The sequence below is a fragment of the Miscanthus floridulus genome, unplaced genomic scaffold (assembly GCF_019320115.1).
Source record: "Miscanthus floridulus cultivar M001 unplaced genomic scaffold, ASM1932011v1 fs_453_3_4, whole genome shotgun sequence".
Taxonomy (NCBI): Eukaryota; Viridiplantae; Streptophyta; class Magnoliopsida; order Poales; family Poaceae; genus Miscanthus; species Miscanthus floridulus.
The window spans coordinates 8,960-22,921 of NW_027096778.1; the positions used below are offsets into that span (position 1 = coordinate 8,960).

Consider the following 13,962-nt stretch of genomic DNA (forward strand, 5'->3'; position numbering starts at 1 on the left):
TCACTCAGCTCAAACTGATCGTAACTTGAGATTGAAAAGATCATCTAGGCTCACGGCTAGCTCTAGCGAGTTTTCTGTACTGTGAATACGATATCAAGAGTAGAGAGACAGAGAGAAATAAAAGAAAAACGTATCGAACCTGACACAACAGAGGGAGATGATCCAGAAGCCGTCATCTCGTTCGTCGGTGAAGTATGCGTATGGACAACGACGTTCGGGGAAGAGGTCAATGTAGTTGTCGACGTCGGTGGAGCGGGACGACGCGGCTTGTGGCTTTCCGTCACTGGCTGCGTCCCTCTCTGATCGGGATTAGGGTTTAGGTTTCGGCGGGGAGCTCGGCTCACGGTAAACCTCGTACTCAAAGCCGACGGCCTCCACCTCTATATATAGCGCAGTGTGACAGGGGGCCCTCCGGCCATAGTGGGCTGGTCGCCCCCGATCAAGGCGCGGATCAAAGGCTCAACTGGGCCGTTGGGCCCAGTTTGGAAATTAGAGATCAATCTAACAATCTCCCCCTTAATCTCCTACCATCTTTCAATTTCATATCATTTACTTTTGTTCATTCCATTATAGATTAGCGCATAGAGCATGTTTTATCGTCACGGTCAATTGCCGATAGATATAACAACTACAACACACCACTCTGTTCTGAAATAGATACTTAACTTTGGGCCTTTTTGTTCAGGAATTATAAGCTTTTCCTTAAACCCAAGCCAGCTACATGTTCTCTGAACACGTTGGGTGGTAAGCCTTTTGTAAGCGGATCCACGAGCATCTTTTCGGTACTTATATGCTCAAGACTTATGACATGATTCCGGACTTTATCTTTCACAACATAATACTTTATATCAATGTGTTTGGCAGGACCACTTGACTTATTGTCGTGAGCATACTGTACTGCTGGATTATTATCGTAATATAACTTAAGTGGTCTATAGATGTCGTCAACCACCTTCAAACTGGGTATGAACTTCTTTAGCCAGTTCATCTGCCCCGTTGCCTCATAACACGCTACAAACTCGGCACGCATTGTGGACGATGTAGTGACGGTTTGCTTTGAGCTTTTTCATGAAATAGTTCCCCTGCGAGAGTGAATATATATCCAGACGTGTATTTTCTATCATCTCCCGCATAATCAGAATCTGAATATCCCACTATATGGAGTGAATCTGATCTCCTATACGTCATCATGAGGCTTTTCGTTTCTTGCAAATAACGCAAGACTTTCTTTACTAATTTCCAGTGTTCTGTTCCAGGGTTGCTCTGGAATCTGTCAAGTAACTCGGTAACAAATATCAAGTCAGGGCATGTACATACTTGAGCATATTGCAAGCTTCCGACAGCTGAAACATATAGAACCGTTTTTATTTGATCGATCCTATACTGATTTCTGGGCATTAAAAATCCCCATATCTGTCGCCCTTGACTATAGGAGTAGGTGAGAGACTATATTTGTGTATATTGAATTTCTTTAAGATCTTTTCTATGTGTGTCTTCTGTGACAGTCCTAATACCCCTTTACTTCTATCTCAGTGAATCTTGATCCCTAGAATGAACGAAGCTTTACCAAGATCTTTTATATCAACTTTTTAGAACAAAAACTTCTTTGTCTCCAGTAGTAGACTGACATCGCTACTAGTAAGTCAAATATCATCCACATACAGGACAAGGAAGATAAACTTCTCATTCTTAAACTTTGCATAGACACAATTGTCCTCTATATTCTCTTTAAATCCAAAATTTTGTATTGTCTGATCAAACTTTAAGTACCACTGTCTTGAAGCTTGTTTTAATCATTAAATGGATTTTATTTAGGCGACATCCCATTCGTTCTTTTTCTTCTATGACAAAATCTTTCGGTTGTGCCATGTAAACATTTTCCTCCAAGTCCCCGTTGAGAAATGCCGTCTTTACATCCATCTGATGTAATTCTAAATCGTAATGTGCCACTAATGTCATTATGATTCTGAAGAAATCCTTACATGAGACTGGAGAAAAGGTCTCATCAATATTTTCAAGTCGTCTAGTCGAACCTAGTCGCCATAGGACCGACCAGAAGACTAATCGCGATTAGTCGTCGACCAGAACGATTAGTCAAACCTAGTCGACCCCTAGTCTTCCTATATATCAAGATATATATACATATATATACTATATAGTATACACAATAAAGCAAGCATCAAGAGCATCTATGTCTCCTACTGAGTTTAGGTGGTGACTTACTTGTGGGAGCAGCTCATCACGAAGAACGGCAACTGGAGGCGCACGGGGAAGACTGGAGGAGCATGGAGCAGCAGTCGTCACGGACAGGAGAGGAGAAGAGAGAAAGAGCAGAGCAGCAGCAGTCAGGAGAGGAGAGGAGAGGAGAGCAGCAGCAGCAGCCAGGAGAGGAGAGGAGAGCTGCAGCAGCCAGGAGAGGAAAAGAGAGCAGCAGCAGTTAGGAGAGGAGAAGAGAGCAGCAACAGCCAGGAAAGAAGAGGAGAGCAGCAGCCAGGAAAGAAGAGGAGAGCAGCAGCAGCCAGGAGAGGAGAGGAGAGCAGCAGCAGCTAGGAGAAGAGAGAAAGAGCAGAGCGGCAGCAGCCAGGAGAGGAGAGGAGAGGAGAGCAGTAGCAGCCAGGAGAGGAGAAGAGAGCAGCAGCAGCTAGGAGAGGAGATGAGAGCAACAGCAGCCATCACGCACAGGGAGGAGAGGAGAAGAGAGAAAGAGCAGAGCAGCAGCCTCATGTATATATATTACAGACCCTAGTGGGCCAAATTGGTAGCCCAACTACTCACCTGGAAGCTCAGTTAGGCAAGCCCAAAGAAGGCAGTGCTCAGCCTGGTCGTGCAGCCCCCTGATCGGACGACTAATCGTGATTAGTCGTCGACTAGTCGGACGACCAGGTTTCTAATCGAGCTAATCGAGTCGAAGTCTCTAATCGAGGTCATGGTACCGACCAGACCGACTAATTGCAATTAATCGCGATTAATCGAATGACTTGTAAACATTGGGTCTCATTGTAATCAATCCCTTCTCTTTGCATAAAGCCTTTTGCCACAAGTCGCACTTTATATCTCTCTATATTTCTTTGAGAGTTAAATTTTATTTTGTAGACCCATTTACAGCCTACTATTTTGGCTCCTTTAGAAATTATTTCCAAGTCCCAAACTTTATTGGCATTCATAGATTTTATTTCATCTTCCATGGCCTCAAGCCACTTTGATGAATGATCACTTCTCATGGCTTCTTCAAATAAGGTAGGATCATCCTCCATTTAAAATTTTTCAGTGTTGTATACTTCATAGTCAGCAGAAATAGCTCATTTTCTAACTCTTTGAGACCTTCTAGGGGCCTCCACATTTGGCACATCTTCTGTTTGAGGCTGTTGTTGCTCCCCCTCATGTGTGGCAATAGGTTCTACAAGATCCTAAAGAACAGGTTCCTCATCGTTATTCATTGTTGCCACAGGCAGAATAACAACAGGTGCTAGCACCATAGTATCGTGCACTGTCGGTGCAGCGACAGCAGGTAGTGAGAAAAATGGCTCATGAATTATCGAAGTGGACGCATACACCCGCTGCTCTTTAAGGTCAATTTCTCAAGCTACCATGCTCTCCCTCATCATTTTATCCTCTAGAAAGACAGCGTGTCTCGTTTACATAAACTTTGTATGTCTGTCTCTACTGTAATAATGCTCTCACCTTTCTTTGCCATGATCATATTTAAGTAATTAGGACAATCTTTCTTATAATGTTTCGTCTTCTTGCAATAGAGACACTGGTCTTTATCTACTGTGAACTTGTTCTGCTGAGGCTGATGCAGCATGGGACCCTTTCCCTTTGACTTTGAGAAGGAGTTAGTATTATTATTCTTTTTCTTGTTGTCTTTCACATAATTGATAGTGCCACCATTGGCAGCTTTTATTCTCTCCTCCTCTTGCACACATATAGCCATGAGCCTCAATAAGTCCCACTTCTCAGACTGTATGCTGTAGTTGACAACAAAAATGTCAAATTTCTTAGGCAAGGAATAAAAATCAAATGGATAAGGAACCCTTCCTTAAGAGCCAGATCCATTGGTTTTAGCTTGGATGCCAAATTACTCATTCTTGGTATGTGCTCTCTTATACCACCATTTCTATAGCACCTCTCTGTCACCAGCTTTTTATCAGCTAGGTAGCATATATTTTTGAAGAGCCAGTGAACTGACTCTATATTCTATTGAGTTACTCGGTGACTGTGTCACACTCTAGGATTGAGCCCACAATTACAGGCTCAATCGTGTTCTTTATCACAGCCAAACATTTTTTATTGGCAGTGACTCACTTTCTATGCTCAAGGTTATAGGATATCTTTTGGGATTCAAAATCCCTCTCTCTAGTTGTCCAAGTGGCATTAGCCTCGTTTGTCTCCCTCACCAGTGTCGTAGGCTCAGTGGGACATGGTGAGGTGACTACCCAGTCCACCTCAGCCAAGATGAAGGCCAGGTCAATCTTTTTCTTACACTCCGTGTAGTTGTCACCTTTGAGAGTGAGGATCTCTTTGATACAACCCATCAAGTTGTATCCGCCTGAAAACATAATTCATATAGAATGAGAACATAAATAATAACAACAATTGCATGCCTTGATTCCAACGTTGATCAAAATTAAAACATATAATTGTTTATACATTAAATTTACATCACCGTTGGGCAGAATAAAAATAATGCATAAAATCATTAAAATTATGATATTGTTATTAACAATGTTGGTCAGAAAATAACAACATCATAATCATGTCAAAATCTATTTTTCTCTAATTAAATATCACGTTGGTTCAAAATAACTGGAGAATAAACTATTTCTTTAGTAGCGAAAAAACATAAAAATATCTATTTTTAGAAGCATTTCTCTGTAATTTCTCTATTCTCTGGAAATTTATCCTGATGGTTCAAAATTTAACACAGAATCAAAACAAAATTCATCTAATTCACTTCTGAAAAATAATAAAACAAAAATTACTCTTCTATTCATTTTGGCCCGGCCGGTGGAGTGCGGCTCGCGTCCCAGCTGGCTGCACCAGCGCGAGGCCCAGCTCAGCGCGTGGTCCAGCGCGCGGCTCGCTCCCCGCGCCCATGCCGCAACCTGGGCCTGGGCTGGGAAAGCGGCCCATCTCGGCACCCCGCCGCGCCCCGCGTCAATCTGAGTCGTCCGACTTGATCTGACGGTCGGCCGTCCATCTCGCGCAAACAAAACGGCGACGACGACCTCCCCTAAACACTAATCCCATTTCCCTTGCTTTCTCTACCGCGCCGCACGCTGCATGGAGGCAGCCAAAGCGGCCATCGGCGCCGGTGAGGAGGACGCCGCCGGTCCGATGAGCCGAAGCTCGCCCTCGCGTTGGGTCTCATCCCTCCTATCTTTCTCTTCCCCTCCTCCTATCTCTCTTGCGCCAAAACACAAAGAAGCAGTGGCTGGCTCCATGGCCGGACGGTGGAGGAGGTGGCGGTGCCGCCGCGGGCCCTCTCGCCGGCGCGCGCGCTCCTCGGAGGGAGAGCGCGCCGTCGTCGAGTGGCCCCGTGTCGGCACCCTGAGCCCGCGCGCGCGTCGTGGTGACGAGCAGACGAGCGGCGGCTCTGTTCTTTTCTTGCTACGCGCTGGCGAAGATGGCGGCGCGACACCTTTCCCCGCACGGTGGCGGTGGGGACCGGCAGTTGAGTGACGCCCGCCACCCCCCGGTCTCTTTTCATTTTCTTTTACCCGGTTAGGGTTAGAAATTTCGGATCAAAACTAGGGTTAGGGATTCGATTTCACTGTGTTTTTCGTTCACCCGATATAGATCTAAAAGCCCTAGAAGACCTGTCTTTGGTACCATTGTTGAGATCGAAAAGATCATCTAGGGTTAGATCTAGCGGGTTCTCTTTACTGTGAATGCGATATCTAGAGTAGAGAGACAGAGAGGAATAGAAGAATGTGTCGAACCTGACACCGCAGAGGGTGATGGTCCAGAAGCCGCCATCTCGTTCGTCGGTGAAGTCTGCACAAGGACAGCGACGTTCCGGGAAGAGGTCAATGAAGTTGTCGACGTCGGTGGAGCGGTGCGGCGCGGCTGGTGGCTTTCCATCACTGGCTACTGCCAGTCGAATCATCTCATTTACGAGGTACTCCTATACATTACTGCTCATTTATGGCCATTCATTGCTCGTAAATGACGGTTTGGTAGGGTGCACCCTGCTCTCTCAAGGACCGAATCATTCCTACATCATGCAACGCTGTGTAGGTGACGGCCAGCACTTCAGTTCAGCCCTCCCCTCCAGCGGCGGAAGTGCACCTGCAGCCTGCATGACCCAAACTGTCAACTGGGTTCAAATCAGATGATCAGCCACGCTACTGTAATACTAGCTGATGCAATGCTTAGCGAGGATCTCACAGGCATCACGAGAGTAAATAATCTCTATTATATTTTTCTCAAATACAGAAAAGATTTACGTATCATTATATTAAAGAAAAGAATTTAAACAAACATACAACGCGCTTCTATCGAGCGTAGAAGGAGATCGACCTAACACGATCAAAGCTAGACCATCATGACAAAAGACCCCTTATTTTAATATTACATATAAAAAAAAAGCAAGCAATACCGACGTAGCTTTGAGAAGTGACCTTATATCTTGGTGGCTACCTGGACGGGGCCTTTCCGACGTTGTTTGAAGAAGCTCGTCGTAGTAAATAACCTCAGTTATAATAACCTCAGTTACTAGTACGTACGTAGTAAATAATCAAGGGTATTATTATAATAACCTGGGTGTGCGCTACTGTACAGCCGAGCAAAGAATCAGATTAGCTACAAGCTCTCTCTGGTCGACAGCCGGGCCCCGGGCGACGTGGAGGATGCGCAGCTTTCGAATATCTTATTTCTGGGCTGGGCCCTTTTCCCCAAGCTAGTAGGGCCCAGCCACTTCTGTGGACTGGGGGGATGCGCTGCATGGAGGACAGTCAGCAGCTTGCAAGGGGCCCGAGCCCGATTGCCATCCGTGTACCGCCGCTACGCTACAGTGGCGTCCGAATCCTCCGTGTCCTGCTGCAGCTGCAGACGCCGCGGCACGTGAAAAGAGAAGTCCCGGCCCAGTCGAAGGTTGGGGCAAGGCGGCAAGCGAAGCGAGTTGGGCTAAGATAGATATGGTTGAGCGTGGCCCATGTAGGGTTGGATCTGGACGAGCTCACGGCCCAGTTCAGAGCTTTGCAAACATGGCGGCCAGTCTTGTTTTCTTTTATTTACATAGGGAAGAAAGTGTAAATTACTCTCAAATTTGGCATACGTGTCAACGGACATGTTCAGGAAAAAAAAACTTCTTCAGTGCCTCACGAATCAGACACAAAACTGAGGCAGATTATTTACGTGACTACGGCCGCAGGGAATAACTGACTAATACGTGCATCTGATCTGCATCGCTACGCCCCGAGAATCGGCGGGTGGGCGTAGGGTCCCCTGAGCCAGCCATCGGCGACGCGGTGGTACGCCGCCTCGGTGAGGTGGACGCCGTCCCAGTTGACGTACGCCGACGGGTTGGCGCAGGCGGCCACGCCGGGCATCCCGCACGCGGCGCTCAGGTTGAAGTTGTATTTCCCGCCGCAGCAGTCCCTCAGCGCGCCGTCCGCGCCGTCGAACCCGAACCTCGCCGGCGCCGCCGCGAAGGCGGTCACGGGCGCGTACAGGTCGGCGTAGGTGATCCGCGCGCCGGGGTACCTGCCGCCCAGCGCCGTCAGCGCCTGGCTCAGCTGCGCGTTGTGCGCCTTGGACAGATCGTTCAGACCCTTCAGGCACCCCGTGTCCGGCTCGTAGTCCGCCCCACTCGGGCTCCCCAGCAGCACCAGCCATGTTCGTTTAGGCTTAGTTTGACTGATAAGTTATGGTTGAAAGTGCTATTGACTGGTTTGGTGTGGTAGAAAAATAGTGTTCGTTAGCTGAAAAAATATGGCTTCCCAGCCAAACAAACCCAAACGAATGGGACGACCAGTTCCCCCGCGCGCACCCCATCCGTGAGATCCCGGACACCACGATCGCCGTGGCGCCGTCGTTGATCAGCTTCTGCATGCATGCACACGACAGTAGTGGTCAGCTTGCCGTGCGAGATAGGTCGGTGCATGGATCACGCATGCATGTCAGCTACAGTTCGACCGTACGTACCTCCGTGGCAGCAACGATTGTTGCGACGATCCGAGGCACGTAGGATTGCGCTTCAGCGACTCTTTTGCCGCCGACCAGCATGACGCCATAGTCGTTCCAACCCAGCTCACCGACGACGAACAGCGCCTTCCCGAAAAACTCCTTGCATGCTACAGAGCGCATCAACAATGTACACATCAGTATCGTGTACTACGTACAGAACAACTGACATGAGCACCAATGTTTCAGGATGATGACGTGGCGTCTCACACCAATGAGTTACGTACCTTGGGGTGAGCCGCAGAGCGAGGGCTTCAAGGCGTCGAACCACCCCCAGCTCGTCGCTGAGGGAGATGTTGTTCGGAGGAGGCTTGGCGCCGCCGGTGGCGGCCTGCGGGTAGAACACCGCTGGGCTCGTGCTCGTCTTCAGCGCCGTGGCGCCAGCCACCGCGAAGTTAGCGCCTTGGTTGAAGCTTTGATTCTTCGACAGCGAGGGCGGAAGGAGAGGCAGCCCCAGTGCTTGGGCTGCAGTGTGTACACTACACCGTACGCCAAACGGGCGGCGTGAATGATCAATCGGTCAGGTATATAGAGGCCGGTGCAGCATGCATGCCGGCATTATTACATTGCCGGCGTCGAGATAAGGAGCAAACGAAACTACGCTCGCCGTCGCCGTGGAAGGAACTTACCGATGAAATCTATGACCAGTCTGCCGTCGGAGAGGCGGCCGGTGGGATGCCCAAAGAAGGTCATCCCGTACGGCGGTTTGTTGATCAGCAGGCCTGGCGTCGTCGGGCCGAAGAGGATGACTTTGTTGCCGGTGTCGGTGTAGGAGTCACCGAAGCTAAAGATCGAGGTGTATTGGGCCTGCATCGAATAGGAGAAGCTGGAGAGGAGCAGAGAGATTTGCAGGCAATCGATTACGTGCTTCATTGTTCTTTGTCCTGACGATCGATCGAACAGATCAGTTGCTTTCTGTAGCCCTCTGAATCTCAAGTCTCGGTCTCAAGAAAAGAAAGAACAGGTATACTACCGAACTTGTATCTGAGTTCTCTTTTATAGAGAACATTTGGCGGATCATCAATCGTAATTGACTCTGTTGTTACTATTTGGCCTGATTGGCAGATGTGGCACCAAATCAACGGAGAATAAAATCTTCTGTGCATTTTTGGCATCTGATTTCTCCAATGAATATCGAGATTTAAAATAATAAGGTATAACCAGAAATTGTATACACTCATTACTATAAATATTATGTACATGAACGCAAAGATTATAGCATTTACAAATTGTATTCTATATATCTCCCTTTCCTGTAGATTTATTATGACTTTCTCTTCCTTGTTTCCTTCTTTTAGAAAACTTTTAACAGCAAAGTTTCAATTGAAAAAATTCAGCTCTAGAACTCAATATTCTTGCTCATAAGAATTAGCCCCAAATTGCCTCCTCTGCCCAACTAAAACCAGCATGATTTGAACCCATAAGAGGTCGACACAGGTCTGCAACTACGATTTTTTTCCTTTATCTTATACTTGTATATCATAACAGATTTTAGGCCCGTTCAATACACAGATTCTAAACATCAAGGATGAGAGTGGGACTACTTTCTTGCAATCTCACTGTGTTGAGAAGGTCTTGAGCTGGTTTAGCTTTATGGATAGCAAGCCTTCTCCAACACCTTATGATCCCAGTGTGACGTTGAGAAAAAACAAGAGAATAGCTAGAGACCAATTGAGGTACTCTCATATCATTGATTCACTCATGTACTTAACTAGCTCAATAAGACCAGATATCTCTTTTATTGTGAGCAAATTGAGTAGGTTCATGTCCAACCCGGTGATGATCATTGGCATACACTTGAAATGGTCTTGCGTTATATTAAAGGTACAATGAGCGATGTGATTCACTATTCTAGGCACCCAATTGTGCTTGAGGGATATAGCGATTCAAACTGGATATCTGATATTGATCAGATCTACGCCACAAGTGGGTATGTGGTTACTTTTGGAGGTGGCACAATGTCATGGTGGTCTTGCAAACAGACCATTTTGACGAACTCAACCATGGAGGCAGAACTTACTACTTTGGATACAACTTCTGTAGAGGCAGAATGGTTGCATGAGCTCTTGTTGGACTTGCCAGTGGTTGAAAAACCAATATTGGCTATCCTTATGAACTGTGATAACTAAACGGTGATTACTAAGGTGAATAGTGCTAAAGATAATGCAAAGTCAACAAGACATGTTAAAAGACCCTTGAAGGCTGTCAGGAAATTGAGAAACTCTAGAGTAATAGTTGTGTCTTATGTTCAAACAGACAAAAACATGGCAGAGCCTTTTACAAAAGGCTATCACAGAATGTGATAGAAAACGCATCAAGGGAGATGGGCGTGAGACCTATGTGAGTTTACAGTAGTAGTAACCCAACCTTTTTGATTGGAGATCCCGTGACAAAGTGTATCGGAAGAACAAGCTATTGGTAAACAGAGTAGAGTAACCTATAACCCTCTCTAAGTGAAGATGCAATACTCTTAGAGCTATGAGGCGCTGTAAGGCAGGTTGGTGAATGCCTTAATGTGTTCTATTGGCTTTAACAAGCAAATGTGTTGTCCTACAGAGCATTCATGAAAGAACATATCTATATGAGCTTGAGTGTATAACGTCACAGTCTATGAGACATGGATGATCTCTAGTAAGCTCATGAAGAGACCAGAGAGTATGACATATATGCTCTACCCACGGAGAAGGCTACTAGCAACCAGGTACTAGTTTGACTTTAAGTTAACTTGTTCGCTTGTGGATGGGTGTAGCTGAAGCTCTAAGTGGAAGTTCAAGTTAGCAGTCTCTGCTGAAACACTAGTATATCAAACATTGGTGGGAACAAACAAATCTCTAAATGGATATTTGAGATCTGGTGGGGATTATTGGAATAAATGGGCTTGGCCCAATAGACATTCAGAAATTCCCATGAAGAAATCTTAAAGGCCCATTCATGTGAGCAAGAGAGGAGTGGGAACCTTTAGTCCCACCTTGCTCGGGGAAGTGGAGGTAGCCATGCTTAAATATGGAAGTCCTCTCCACTTCCTCTAGTGTAGTGTGAGGAGGAGAAAGGAAGCCCACACGTGCTCGCTCGCCTTGCCTCTCCAGGGCAAAGGGCGCGCGGCACCTGCGTGAATGGTTTGTCAAAATTCAGCTCCTCTCCTTGTGGGGGCATGATCTCTTTTTGCAGTAATAGTTTTTGATTACTTGGCCTTTAAGTTTGCAGATAGGAGTCATAAATGGTTTAGATTGTGATCGTGACATGATATTGGATTGGACAGGCCTATATAGACAGCTTATCGGCCACACCACCAAAACACATCTAATCGAGCTATGTTTTTTTTGCCTCTTTTTGCTATTGCGCTGTCGTCGTAGTCTCTTCACCCTGAGACCTGCGTGCACCGACGATTGATAGAGCAGGTCTCCAGAACCCTTGTCCTTGCGATCCTACACCAAGAAAGAACGAATAAAGTTTTTTGGAAGCGCTCTTCACATGACTGCTCCCCCAACTTCCACGACGGGTCATCTTCCATCCAAGTCAGACAGTATTTGTCGTCAGCTACTCTGAGAGCTTCTTCCACCACTCATCGATGACTTCGTACCACCACTAGCAATAGTGTCTCCACCACCAGCAATGTCGTCTCCCTATGTAGACAAAAGGTACACATCTCATGATCTAATGTCGTTATTCATGTTGTGTAATCTAACTAGTATGCGAGCAATGCTTATACTAGTATCACTATTTATGTTGTTTAATCTAACTAGTATGCGAGCAATGCTCATACTAGTATCTTTTTTTAAACGAATTAGGCAGGAAAGCTGCCGATTATATTAAAAAGAAGAAAGCTCAGACTGAGCACAACGATACAACAACTAGACAACCACAACCAACAACAAGAACCACTAAAAACAACAAAGACGCTACGACTACCAACAACAAGCTACTGATGATGAGAACAAGAAGAAACAACAAGACAACCATAACAACATCAAAACCTTACAACACATTATGAAGAGGCAAAGAGACCTCCGCCACAAGGTCCCAAAAGGTAGGACCCTTTAAACCCATCAATGATTTGAGGAGGTCTGGCGGCAACAATTCCTTCAAACAGTCTACGACGTCCTGCATTGCCTCGTCATCAAGCTTCCCATCCTTCCTAGCAATGCCCAAATCCTTTAACACACTGTGTTGTGCAAGATGGACACTTCAGCGAAGCGAAGACCCATCGTAGGACTTACGTTGATGTCTTGTTGTCATGGCAGGTGGTGAAGGGTGTATAGGAGGACATGCCACATCTTTCTCCATCCTAGCTAGTGGATGAAGAAGATGTCATCTTTATCGGTGGATCCTCCATCTGTTGTGGGGCTTCTGCGTTGACCTCGGCCATAGAAAGCGTGGGGGCATCTTCGATGGTGATGAGAAAGACTGGGTCAACTATCACATGAGAGACAACTTCCTCATCATCACATGCGTCCTGCACTAGAACATCCTCAACAGGAGTGACAACATCTAGCAATGTCTGCTCTATTACTTGAACAATGGGGGGCTCCAATGGCACTGCAATGGCTTGCTCTATTGTCTTCTCACTAGTGATGGAATATGCACTGGTTGCACAAGTTTCCGAGTTTGTAGGCATGCAAGCCTCTACAAGAGAAGGGAGGATCACTGGCGTCGGAGTGCGCCAAATAGGAGAACAGGGACCAAAGAGCTTAGCCATGTTGGAAACAGAAGTAAGCTCTCTAGGTGGCTCTACACAAGGACCAACAAGTCTGGACACATCAATAGAGAGGTCCTCTCTTGGCTCTGCATGCTTCAAGTGGGTGGCCACGCATGCTAGCCACAACTTGATAGCTAAAATCTCATCTCTAAGGGGTTGCACCAAATCCTCCAAATGGGTGATCTGTTGTTGAAAATCTGAGTGTAGTGACTCCAACAAAGGTGCAAGCATGGATTGGGGATCAAAAGTACCCGGAGCTTGATGTGCATGATCTTTGCAATCACGTACATCCTTCTCTTGCGAAGGAGAGGGGCTTCGTGGAGGTGACGGTGACGGTGACGTCCGAGTATGAAGTTGACTTGATGAGGGCGCAACCACAACGTCCACCCAACTATGAGCTAGCTAGGGGTGGCGAGCATTGGCAGTTGGGGAGGGTGGGCACAGGGGAGGGGAGGGCACATGAGCTAACTAGATGGTCACGAGCAAGACAACGATAGCATCTGCCATGAGCCCACTCCTTGAAGGCAAGGTTATGCTCAAACTTCACAAGGGTCATGGAAGGTGATGACTGCTCAAAGCAGTGGGAGCAACCCATAGAGCCGTTGATAGTTGCCACGACTGACTTGAAACCCACAGATGCGGTGGTCGACAGGGGTGGAGGTGACATAGCTTTGAATCCCATAGCAGCTTAAAGACGTGGTTGGTGCTAAAGGTCACGACGAAAAACAGAATTGCAACTGGCAGTAACTTGGAGATCCGGCAGTGGAGGCAGTGAGGTTGGCGCGTGTTGGAGATGACATTGTTGCTAGCGGCGTTGAGGCTGGCCGGCGGCAACCAAGACGAGGCTCGAAATGACCCTACATGAAGTTGTGCTCGTCAAGCGGCCGACTGGAGGTGAGCACCGGTGTGGAGGTGACCTACGGCGTTGATCCAGGCAACTCTGAAAGCAGGCTTCGGCGTGGAGGCGAACACCGATGTGGAGACGGACGGCTGGACGCGGGTGCCCGACGACGTGGTGGTAGTCTGGCTGCGGCGGTTGGGTGACCGGCTTCATGCAGATGGGCGACTAGAGGCGGTCA

General features: G+C 47.1%; 1 pseudogene; it reads right to left on the bottom strand.

Annotated features, from left to right (window-relative positions):
* Positions 1-7,405: 7,405 nt before the first annotated feature.
* On the bottom strand, positions 7,406-9,060 carry LOC136531834 (GDSL esterase/lipase At1g28590-like; annotated as a pseudogene).
* Between the last annotated feature and the right edge of the window lie 4,902 nt (positions 9,061-13,962).